Below are 11,273 nucleotides of genomic sequence, written 5' to 3'. Positions count from 1 at the left end.
TTATGTGTAGAGACTTTTCAAGGACCTACAGTCAAGTTGATGTAGCTGTTCCTTATTAACTGAAATAAGGAGAACAGGAAATTATCCTCAAAAGTTGACCTTAAATGAGTTGCCAGGTGTCATGGTTTTTATCACTTCTTTAGTGGTCATGTGCTATGTGCCAAATACTGTATTATGAACTTATATTTCTCACTGAGGTGATACTGTACTAAACCTGTAACAAGTTTTATTACTACATGGATTTGAAAAATTGTAATAGAATGACCAGAAAAATATAATAATTGCATTGAAATTTAAGAATTTAATGTGAAAAAGCTTAATATTATATATATATATTATATATATACACTAATTAGGTTTTTTTTCTTTGCTGCAGAAAGCTTTGCTTCCATTTGGTCCAATGCATGGGAAAGGGCTCCCAGGTGGTTAAAAAGATGCCTAATGTTTTAGGGAGATGCTCACACAAAAGCCAGGCACCAGGGGAACGCAGAGGGTCCTCTCTAAGGTTTTCTGGGCTCCAAAGACTCCTAGTCATACTTGAGGGTAGACTTTTGAAGGGACACTCGCCCGGCCAAGCTTAGGGGCCAGCCAGCCTGCGGAGGTTAGTCAGGTGGTCCCCATCTTTTTAATGAGTTTCACCTCCTCATCCAGGAAGTGGTTCTCCAGAAAGTCCAAGAGATGAGGGTCTGTGTGGGCAGAACCTGGGGCATGCAGACCCAAAGCGCCTGGTTCAGGTTCTTCTCCAGGACCATGGGGGTTTCTATGGCATCCTGAGTGTCATCCCACTCATCCTGGGAAGGCTTTGTTATGTCCTGGAGGAGCACATGGCAACCGTGCTGGTTTTGGAGCTTTAAGAGGCAACTGGTGTCCTCACACTTCTTCTCGGCCAACTCACAAAAGAAGTGGCTCACGTCCTCCAGAGCCACATTGTCCTGATCAAAATAGAAGCCCAGAGAGAGGTAGGTGTAGGAGTCCTGCAGATGCAGGTTGACCAGGTGGTTGACGGTAGCCTCCACCTCTGTGGTGCGTGTAATTATCACGAATTTAGGAGTTCGTGACTGTTTGGCAATAAGGAGTTAAGGTCAAAAAATGGTGTTGACTGGTCTCAGAGGCTGTGGATGACTGAGGTGGTTCTGAAGGTGGTGACTAGAAAAGAGATTGGAGGGTGGTTGGAGGCTGGAAGAAGGGGCATTCCTGGGTCTCTTCCATCCAAATACTGCTGAAGCGAGAGAGAGAGATCCGGGGGACTGCCGAGAGCACTGCAGATAATTGGTTTCTTAAGGAGCACAATTTCTATTTATCTTTTCAACATGTGCTAAAGAAGATATTTAGCTGCAGTGTAATGCTTTCTGTTTTCAAAAGATGCCAAGTTGCTAAGTGAAGTAAAGTGGCTTTCTGTCCCTCTGGATACAGAGGAATGGCTGTGTGACCTCTGGAAGTCACTTTGGTTAAGCTCCATGGTTTAATGATTCTTTGGCTCAGGACCAAACTCACATAATGTTCAGACCATAAGCCTCCAGCATCAGTTTTAAATTTAGCCCAGACTTACGGAGTAATTATCATCTCTTCCTCGAATCCTTAAAGTGCACACCATCTTTCTACCTGAGCTACAAGCTGTAGGTCCATGAAGCCAACAGGGACATGATATAGTATTAAAAAAATTAAGACCACCAAATTATTGTGGTGTGTGAAATGATTTGTGCATTGGGCAGTTATCTTTAGTTGGGAGGAAGCTCACTTCTAAACAATTTAATTTTTGAAATATTTCTCTTTTTTTTCTCTTTGATAGTTCTTCTGTCTAGACTTTGAACCTGGAGAAAACTGAGTTTTCTTCCTGCCTTCACTGCTCACTAGCTATGTGATAATTGATAATAATTTTGATAATAGGTAACATTTTTAGTGAGCTTACTATGTATCAGGCACTGGGTGTTTCACATATTATTTAATTTATTCCCCACAACAACTTTATGAGGTGGGTGCTTTTATTATTCCCATTCTATAGATGAGAAAAAGAAGACTGAGTGCTTACACAGACTCTCTATGCTACACTGATCCCTGGTTAGAATACCCTTGCCTTGGTACTCCTTGGTAAGAAATAGCCTAAAGCCAAATAGCAGAACTGAGTTAAGAACTCAGAATTTGGAACCAGGTTGCCTGGAATTAAATCTTGTTTTAGTCACTCACTAGCTGAGAAAGGTACTTGAACTTTTTGTGTTTCAGTTTCCTTATCTGAAATATGGGGATAATAGTAATTTTACATCTTTCAGTAATAGAGAGATTTGACTGAGAGAACAGTTGTAAAATGTCAAGAATCTAGTATTTGGGACATGTCAAATAAATGTTGGCACACCATAAGCCTGAAGAAGACAGCTTCTGGGATTGGCTACTAGAAGTTCCAACTGAACCTGGAAATCTATTTATATTAAAATGTGAATGGTTGACAGTGAACCACTTTTTGAGTTGATCTGAACTGGGGGTGTGCTGTATACCTGAAGTGGGGATGAAAGGGTGGATAAATATCTTGTGTGCTTTTTTGTGTTGTCCCTCCTGCCAAGGACACCGTTTGCCAGTAATTTTCACCCTAGGCTGGTTCCATGGACCCCTCACTTCTAGAAGCTGGGCTTATAGAGAGTGGCGAGGAGAAGGAATGAGGAGGGCATTGGCATAACGAAGCCTGAAAAGCTGCTTTCCAGAGCAGTATGAGAGGCTCATGAAGGTAGAGGGTTGAAATAAGAGTTGCTCTCTCTATTTTCACTAATGGATCCACATTTCTGGTTTGATAAAGGTATGGCCTAAATGACAGTGTCTCTTACCGTTTATGTCTTGACTTTGTTTTGCCAAAGATTGGAAGGAAACCAGAATGCATGGTATCCAGGGCCAGGCAAGGTCTATGAGTGCGATGGAGCACATTTTCCTCTTTAGAGAAACTCTGAGCTGCCACCCTCTATTTTCAGCATCCTTGTCTGAGATTCTCTCCCCTTTCCCCTCATCAGGCATTAGAAAACTCTCTGCTTAGTTCTCCGACTACTTTCTTCAAAATGAATGAGACTTAATGTTTGTCACCTTTCATGTCCCTGGAGGTGGGGCAGAGAACAAGGAAAATAGAATCTGAAGGTAGATAAGACACTATTCACAGATTTCAGGATATTTCTTAAGGATGGTTTACAGCCTTCCTTTTGTGCACTGGTGGGAAATCTTATGGTCCTTTAGAGGTGGCTGATCTAGTGCGGGGTGTAGAGTAGGGCTTCTCAACCTCGGCACTCTTGCCATTTTGGGCAGGATGATTCTTTGTTGTTGGGGAGGGGGGATCTCTTATACATGTGGGAGATTTAGCAGCACTTCTGGCCTCTACCCACTAGATGCCAGTAGCACCTCCCATGGTTGCGACAACCAAAAACGTCTTTAGACATTACCAAATGGCACAGAGGGAGCAGTAGTCTTTGATTACGTTCTCTGAGATTACAATGGTTTATCATGAAATGGGCTGACTGCTTCTGTCTGAATCTGAGAACTCACTCAACAAGTTCATTCATTCAGTAATATTTATCCATATATTTTGCCTTCTGCGCTTAGAAGTCCATCTCGGTCTAAGCATTTGTATATACAAGCATTTGTGTGTGTGTGTGGGTGTGTGTGTGTAAAATCCATTGTAATTTCTCGGAAGCATCCCACATTCTAAGGGGTAACATGGGAGCCCAAATAGAGCTGTCCTACCCACCCAGTAAGGTTTTGGATCAAATATGGAAATATTCCTGATGGAAATTTGTAATCAAAAGAACAACCTACACATAGGAGTTACCTACTCAAATCAGGGGTTGCATCATAATGCATTCTCTTTGGTACCACGTGGGCAGGGCTGCTGCTAAGTGCAAACACTCCCCCTGAATGCTGATTATGGTGTCTTTGCAAAGAAAACAGGATCATGGTCTTTCTGTAAGTTACAAGTTTCTCTACCTTTGCTCCCAAAGCATCCAGAAGCAGCTAGTCTTCAAACAGCCAGAGAACCTGCCTTCCCGTCCTTGGAGTAAAAACTGAGGTGTAGCAGTCCTCTCTGACTGGCTGATAGTCATAGTGGTCCAGGCTGGATGGTGTGGCCAGGGAGGGGGGTGGCCAATCAGGCTTGAGTCTGTTGGTATAAACTGGAGGTTTGCTTGTGGCGGGCACTCCCTGTTGTGGAGGACTAGACATGACCCGAGAAACATCAGTCCAGGGGCTGCTGTCTGAATTGGATCTAGGAGGGATGTAATTCCAGGGAGAGGGGCAACACCTAGATGTAGAGTGAGTTGGAAGATAAGTAGAGAACTGCTCAGGACAAGTCTGGATTTGCAAGATCAAACCGTGAATTCTGCCTTGGGCCTGGGGGCTGGGACAGCTCAAAGACATTATTCCAATGTTGGAGCCAGGAAAATTGGGCTTGAGGAAGAGACAGCAAAGGTGGAGGAGCAAGAAACTCCTGGATGGTTTTAGTTAATTGGGACAGAAGCCCAAACAAAACACCCTCCTGTGGGGAGCTAGGTGCCTGAGTGTGGATGTGACGGTTGGTCTCGTGGCCCAGAGATGGGACAGGGAGACTGAAATAGAGACAGAAGGTAGAAGAGCTTTTGTGCTATGACTTTTTGATGGCAATATTTATATTCACTCTATCAATTATTCATTCAACAACCTTTGGGTGTTACTATATGTGAAGCACAGAGCCAGGGACCGACAAGGAAGTAAAGGCCTAGACTGAGCAGCTGGAAGTCTGGAGCTTAAGGTGTGGAATGCACACAAATCATGGCCATAGGAAATAGAAGGTGTTAGGAGGAAGGAAAAGAGATTAAAAGAAGCATGTAAGTGACTCACAATAAGAAATTTAGTGATTATTTAAAATACTACCGCCCATGAAAAGCCCAGGAAGAAGGACACAGTGCATGTAGGCAGCTTGGTTAAACTTACTGAAGCTCAGGTCTCAATCTTATTTCATTCCTTAAATTAGATGGAGGTTCGTGGTTCATCCTGATTTCTCATGGCTTTGGTTATTGGTTGGGACTCTCCTGAAGTCACTGGCTTTCAACAGCTACTGATGCTTGTGCTCCTTTCTTAAAGCTTATGTTCTTCTCAGTGGATGCTTTTACCATGGGTATGCCTTTTAGGGAAGCCCCTCAAATCTGGAACTTGTGGACAGGCTGGGGTTTCACACAAAGACGGACTCGGATGTGTTTGAAGACTCCGTCCTGGCCCCTGCAGTGACACGTGCTTTCTACACAAACTGCCGAAGAATTGGATTAAACCCTTTCTCTGGGCCTTCATTCTTAAGAGCATTTGTCTGGACTTCTCCTGCAATTTCGCCACAAAATAACAAAAATATTGACAAAAATAATGGAAAAGATGGCAATTACCCTGCCTCTAACCCCTCCCCACCTTAGGTTGTCACCACAGCAGATAAAACCTATTTTATGGGAGACCAACCTGCTACCACAATTCCTAAAGTAAAGTTTATTTGCACAGAAAAATAAAGGCAACTTTTTATTTGTCACCCCGCTGAGAAGAAATATGAGTCCTGTCCCCTTGCTTCATATTAGCCTTCCTTTTTCCTGCACGTTTTCATCCTGTGGTGCCTGATCATTTTACAGGAAGGAGGATTTCTGTTTTTGACTTTACCTCTTGCTGCTGTAACATTCCAGTTTTCAAATGGTCAGTTACTATTTGCCATATTTTCGGGGGAGGGGGCCTGTTCCAAAGCTTAAGCATACAAGACTGGCCTGGTTTTTTGAAAAGCTTGCTAGGTTTCCCATGTGACAGTGGCTCCTCGGGAAAGCTATTCTTTCATGCAGCAGCCGCGCCGGCATTGATCAGTGGGAAAGTTCAAGGCTGCAACTCATCAAGCACGGCTTCAATACCAGATTCCAGACAAGGTCTGCAATAAATAAGAGCAGTAACAAAGAATCATATTTCCTTCTCACACAGAAAACCAGCAATGACATCGTTCTGAATTTCAGGGTTCAGGCATGGTGTCTTCTACCTGCACCACAAGCTGAAAGCAGGATGGCTTTCCTCTCTTGAGGAAATGCATCAGCATGCATTTTAGCCTTCCTTTCCTTAATGTAATTTTCAATGTCATGGGTTGATTGGGGATTTTTCAACTTGTACACTGATTATCATTTGGGTTGTTCAAATAGAACGGGTATTGTTTAAAAAACGTGTTTAGATTTTTTCACATTTGTTTTAATTGACTTACCTCCCTTCTCTTCTAACCCTTCCATCCCTAATAATAATGTCAAGATTTCAATGTAAACACACAAAAAGAAGATTCTTTTGCTCTAAGTAGATAGGGAAAAAAAATTTTTTTTCTTTAAATGGCAGTGTGATAAAAAAATATATACCCTATGAGTCCCTCACGGATTATTGCTATTGATTTCTTTCCCTGAAACGTGGAAATGTTACCAGATGGGGTGTTAGGAATAGGTGTGTGGGTGCAAATGCAGTTTATTGCTTGTTGACTAAGAATCAGTGAAAACCCTCACCATTTGTGTGCTTATGTTGCCTGTAAAGGTAGATTTTAATCCCCATCTAGTCCTTAGAGAAAACTTCATGTGATGCCATAAGCAGTGTTTTTAGGGTAAATTTATAGTTGAAGGAAATAAGCTTATGGCAGACTCAAGATACATAAAGATTTCAAGCATTCGTTCTCTCTGGCTTATTAAAACACTATTGCTGTTTTCAGTGAATGCAATCAATGACATTTACTTATCACAATTAGATTTTTACTGTGTCTGTTTTAATCTCCACACCCTCTGCAGACTGTTCCTTTGAGCTTCCTCTGAGCCTCCTGTTCAGAAAGTGTGAATCGAATTGCTGCCGGTTTCTAGAAGCTGGTGCCTGTGTGTAGTACAGCCACTGAACCCAACCCTCAGGGACGCACCCATTAGGGAAAAAAAGGCTGACCTTCTGTCGCTTTCCTTCTCCTCCCTTTTAATGATTCCTTCTCTATCCTTTTGAGAAGATCTTTCCAGCCCTTTGACCCCTGTTAGAAGAGCAAGGCTTAAACAGCTAAAAGTATCCTCAATCTCAAGGCTTGCCAAGGAAAGCTCAAGAGGCCTTTTAGGAAATGCCAAAAGACAAGAACCTCAGTTTTCAGTGCATTTAGAAGGCAGATCCCACCCCAGCACCATTTCCATCCTCATTTATTTTAGAAAAGTAATCAGTTTGTGTGAGAGGAGGCCCCTGCCTCCCACCCTCACTTGTCAGTGCCACCAGAATCGACGCATTCGGAGAGCAGCTGACTTTTAATGATAGCCTTTGGACTATGGGAGATCTATTGGATAATTTGAAAAAAGAGCAAGGAAAATGTGTGTCTGAGGTGGGTCTCTAAGTTGCCACTTTGTGGGCTCCAGGTCCGGCTTCAATTTTCATGGAAAAACAACCAATGCTGAGTAGGTTGCTGCTCCATCCAAAAAGATGAGATACAGTGATTTCTGAAATGAGGACAATTGACAATTGTGGGTCTCCAGTGCTTGCTTGTGCTTTCTGGTGTGACCGATTCATGTAATTACAATAGCAGCTGACACTGATTAGTAGGGTGTTCTCGGGTAGTAGTCATTGTTCCATATAATATGATATGCATATATTCAAAAATTTAATTCACACTACAACTCTGAAGTTAGAAACTAGGAAACTGAGGCAAAGGAAGATAAGTACAGTCTTACCATGATAAGAAACTGTAATAGAATTCACCTCTGCCACTTAGTATCTCTTTGACTTGGGTAAATCACTTCATCTTTCTGAGCTTAAATGGTCTCATCTGTAAAAAAGGGAGTGTTAATTCCATCCCCAGTGTTGTTATGAGAACTAAGTGGGATGCCATAGAGCTTGGGACCAAAGATCTCTACCTCCTTTCCACCCTCTCGTCTTACCCCTGACTCTTCCCTGAGTGCCTATGTTTCAAAAGTACTGATGGAGAACAGGGATGGCTTACTTTCCTCCTTCTGGGAGAAGCTATAGGTAATATTTTATTTGTGTCATAGAAATGAGTCCAGACCCACTTGCATCAGTCAATTACAGATGAGTTGGGAGTGGCTAAAAGGATTAAGTATTTGACCCCATGTTATAAGGTACTTGCTGCCATATCTATATAGAAAAGGGAGGAATAAAAGTAGGATTTAAAGGTTCATGTTTTTACTTAGATTTACCAAGTGACCCTTCTCCTGTTCTCTTTATTTTATCTTCAGTATGCACATGCAAGTCTGTGTGCATGTATCCCCACACAGGATGCACCCATGTGTTTTCTGCAGTCATACTGTATTTAGAAGTAATAGAATCTAAAGGGCTTAAAAATATTTCCCCCGATTATAAAAGTAATGCATGTTTATTGTATAGAATTAAAATATAGCAAAATATAAGGAAGATATTAATTTCCTCACCCAGCACAGATATAACCATTATATGCAGCTTATTTTGGTAACTCAAAGTTTTGTCTGTGTGCAAAAAAACCACACATTTAACCTATAGACTACTTTGTCTCCTAATATTGTACCTGAGCATTTCTGTTTATGATTAATGTGTTAGTTACTTATTGATGCATAATAAACTACCCCAGATCCTAATGGCGTAAAACACCAGATTTCTTCTATCCTTTTGTTTATGGTTTTGGGAGTTGACTAGGGTTGGCTAAGTCATTCCTGCTTAGGGTCTTTTAGGCCACTGTCCTCTGGCGGTGGGTTGGGCTAATTATCTATCTGAGCTTTGCTTACTCACATATCCCGTGAGTGGGCTGGAAAGATTCAAATGGCTGGAACAGCTGAATTTCTTGGACATATTTTTCTTAGTCTCTAGTGTAGTCTCTCTGGCATTGTGGCTTCAGTGTGGCCAGCTCCTTACACGGCAGGTCAGGGCTCCACAAGTGTGTGCCCATGGAGAAAATTCAGGCTGCAGCCAACTCGCCTTTATGATCTAGTCTTAGAAGTCACACAGCCTTCCTTCTGCCACGTGCTAGTCACCAGGGCATCACAAAAGCCTGTCCAAAGCCCACAATAGCTGTCCTCTTGGCACACAAATCTGTTGAATGTTTTGTGTTTCCTATTACTTATGTCACAAATTCAAAACAACACAGATTTATTTTCTTAAAGTTTTGGAGGTCAGAAATCTGAAATGGTTTCACTGGGCCAAAATCAAGGTGTTGGCAGGGTTGCACTCCTAAGAAGGCCTAGGGGAGGATCAATTTCCTTGCCTTTTCCAGCCTTAAGAGGCTGCTTTCATTCCTTGGCTTATGGCCTCCTTCTTCATCCTTAAGGACAGCAGCTTAGCATCCTCAAATCTCTCTGACTACGATGCTCTGCTCTAATCATTACATTTTCTACTTCTGACTCTGATCCTTCTGCCTCCCTCTTATGGACCCTGTGATTATACTGGGGTCAGCTGTAAAATCCAGGATAACCTCCCCATCTCAAGATCCTAGCTTAATCACATCTGCGAAGTTCCTTTTACAACGGAAGGTAACATATTCACAAGTCCCAGGGATTAGGACATGAACACCTCGGGGGAGGGGGCATTATTCAGCCCACCATGGCAAAGCTCCAGATGAGCATGTGGGGCCATAAATAGTGCTGCAGGTATTTTTGAGAAATACAATCTGCCACAATTAAATGATTTCAGTGGTTGCATAGTATTTTCTGTATGACTGTCACCATTTACTTAGCCTTTATTGTTAAGCGTTCGGGGTGTTTTCAATATAAAAACCATATAGAGAACAAACATCAGTATAAATAAATGTTTGTGTAAATCTCTGATTATTTCCTTAGGATAAATGACTAAGGATGAAATTATTATATAAAAAGATAAGAATGTGTATAAATTGCCAAATTGCCCTTCAGAGAGGTGACAGCAGTTTCCCAGCAGTATATTATAAATAGGTTTATTTTTCTGCATCCTCACAAACACTCAGTATAATGATTTTAAAAAACTTTGAAAATTTAATATACAGAAAAAAATTATCTTTCTCTTACATGTACTTCCTTGATTATTGGTACGGTTCTAGGTTTTTTCATATGTTTATTCATAATCTTTTATTCTTTTTTAGTCATTGGCTGTTCATAATTTCACTTTTTTTCCTAGAGTGTTCCTATTGTTCTTATTGTTTTGCAAGAACTCTTTATATATAAGAAATGTTAAACCTTTTTCATCATTGATGCAAATAAGTTATAGTTTTATATTTTATAAAATAAAATATCATTTCCTTTGTCCTTCCTTTCTTCCTTCCTTCTTCTCTCCCTCTATCCCACTTTCCTTCCTTCCTTTTTATGATTACATTTTCTTTCCTTTATTTAGGTTAGATAAGTATCCATATTCATCCATATTTTTTCTTCACTGCTTTATTATTTAATTTTATACTTCTGGCTATTTTAAGTGGCATATTTACATATCTATGTAAGTTGTATTTTATCTTAACAGCGTAAAGGAGTGCATGGGGAAAGAGTAGTATGAGGAGTTGATTTGGTTTTTATTAAAAATAAATTGCCAACCTATTTACTGTCCATCTGATCCAGTCAATTCCCAATTATCTATGGTAAAAGGGAGCTAGGAAGGACAGGGATAAAATATACAACCATTGATAATCCCCCAACCACATTTCAGGACATGGCTATGCTCAGAAACATTCTAATGGCATTACATTTTGAGGGCAGAGCACTTTAGGTGTCTCTCCATGGTCACATCACAGAGATCATTGATCCTACTATTTATTTGGGTGACCTTGTTTCCATGACAGAAAAAAATCCTCTCCTATGTCATAGTTTCACTAAAGAAACTATGGCTGATGGTGTCTCAGGTGTATATCTTGGCTTATAGATCCTAATCTCTAACCATGAGAGATTTATCCCTATGGGACATCTCCTTGTCTTGAGGGGAAGTCCTTTAAGTATAACCCCAGGCATCATTGTATTGCACTATGAGGAATCCCAGCAACAGTAGACTTAGTGTATCAAAAGTTAACAAAAGGATTACCTCTTTCTGAGACAGTGAGACAGAACATGTTCAGATAACTGGGGAGAATGTGGAAAAATGAGGGTACTCAGATTATTTATATGGTGGCCCAAAGGAGGGGGTTTGTCACAGATGCCTATACAGGTGGGAGGATCTTGGGGGCTGAGTTGGACCAAGGAGAATGATGCAGTGACAGAGTGAAAAAAAGAAAAGATATTACATGATGAGTATTCACAGCTTCCCTACTCTTTATCTTCCTCTCTATTCTAATTTTGCCAGTTTCATTTTGGTTCGTTAGTATGCAAACTAAGAATGAT

The 11,273-nt window shown here is 41.1% G+C and overlaps 1 pseudogene; it reads right to left on the bottom strand.

The window, feature by feature from the left end:
- Positions 1-577: 577 nt before the first annotated feature.
- The window catches only part of LOC129064462 (ferritin light chain-like), a 58,669-nt pseudogene continuing 47,973 nt past the window's right edge, over positions 578-11,273 (bottom strand).

The sequence above is a fragment of the Pteronotus mesoamericanus genome, unplaced genomic scaffold, assembly GCF_021234165.1.
Source record: "Pteronotus mesoamericanus isolate MK-2021 breed Mesoamerican mustached bat unplaced genomic scaffold, CSHL_Meso_final contig_164, whole genome shotgun sequence".
NCBI lineage: Eukaryota > Metazoa > Chordata > Mammalia > Chiroptera > Mormoopidae > Pteronotus > Pteronotus mesoamericanus.
The sequence above is the reverse complement of the archived record's forward strand: the minus strand, read 5'-3'. Positions and strand labels throughout refer to the sequence as shown.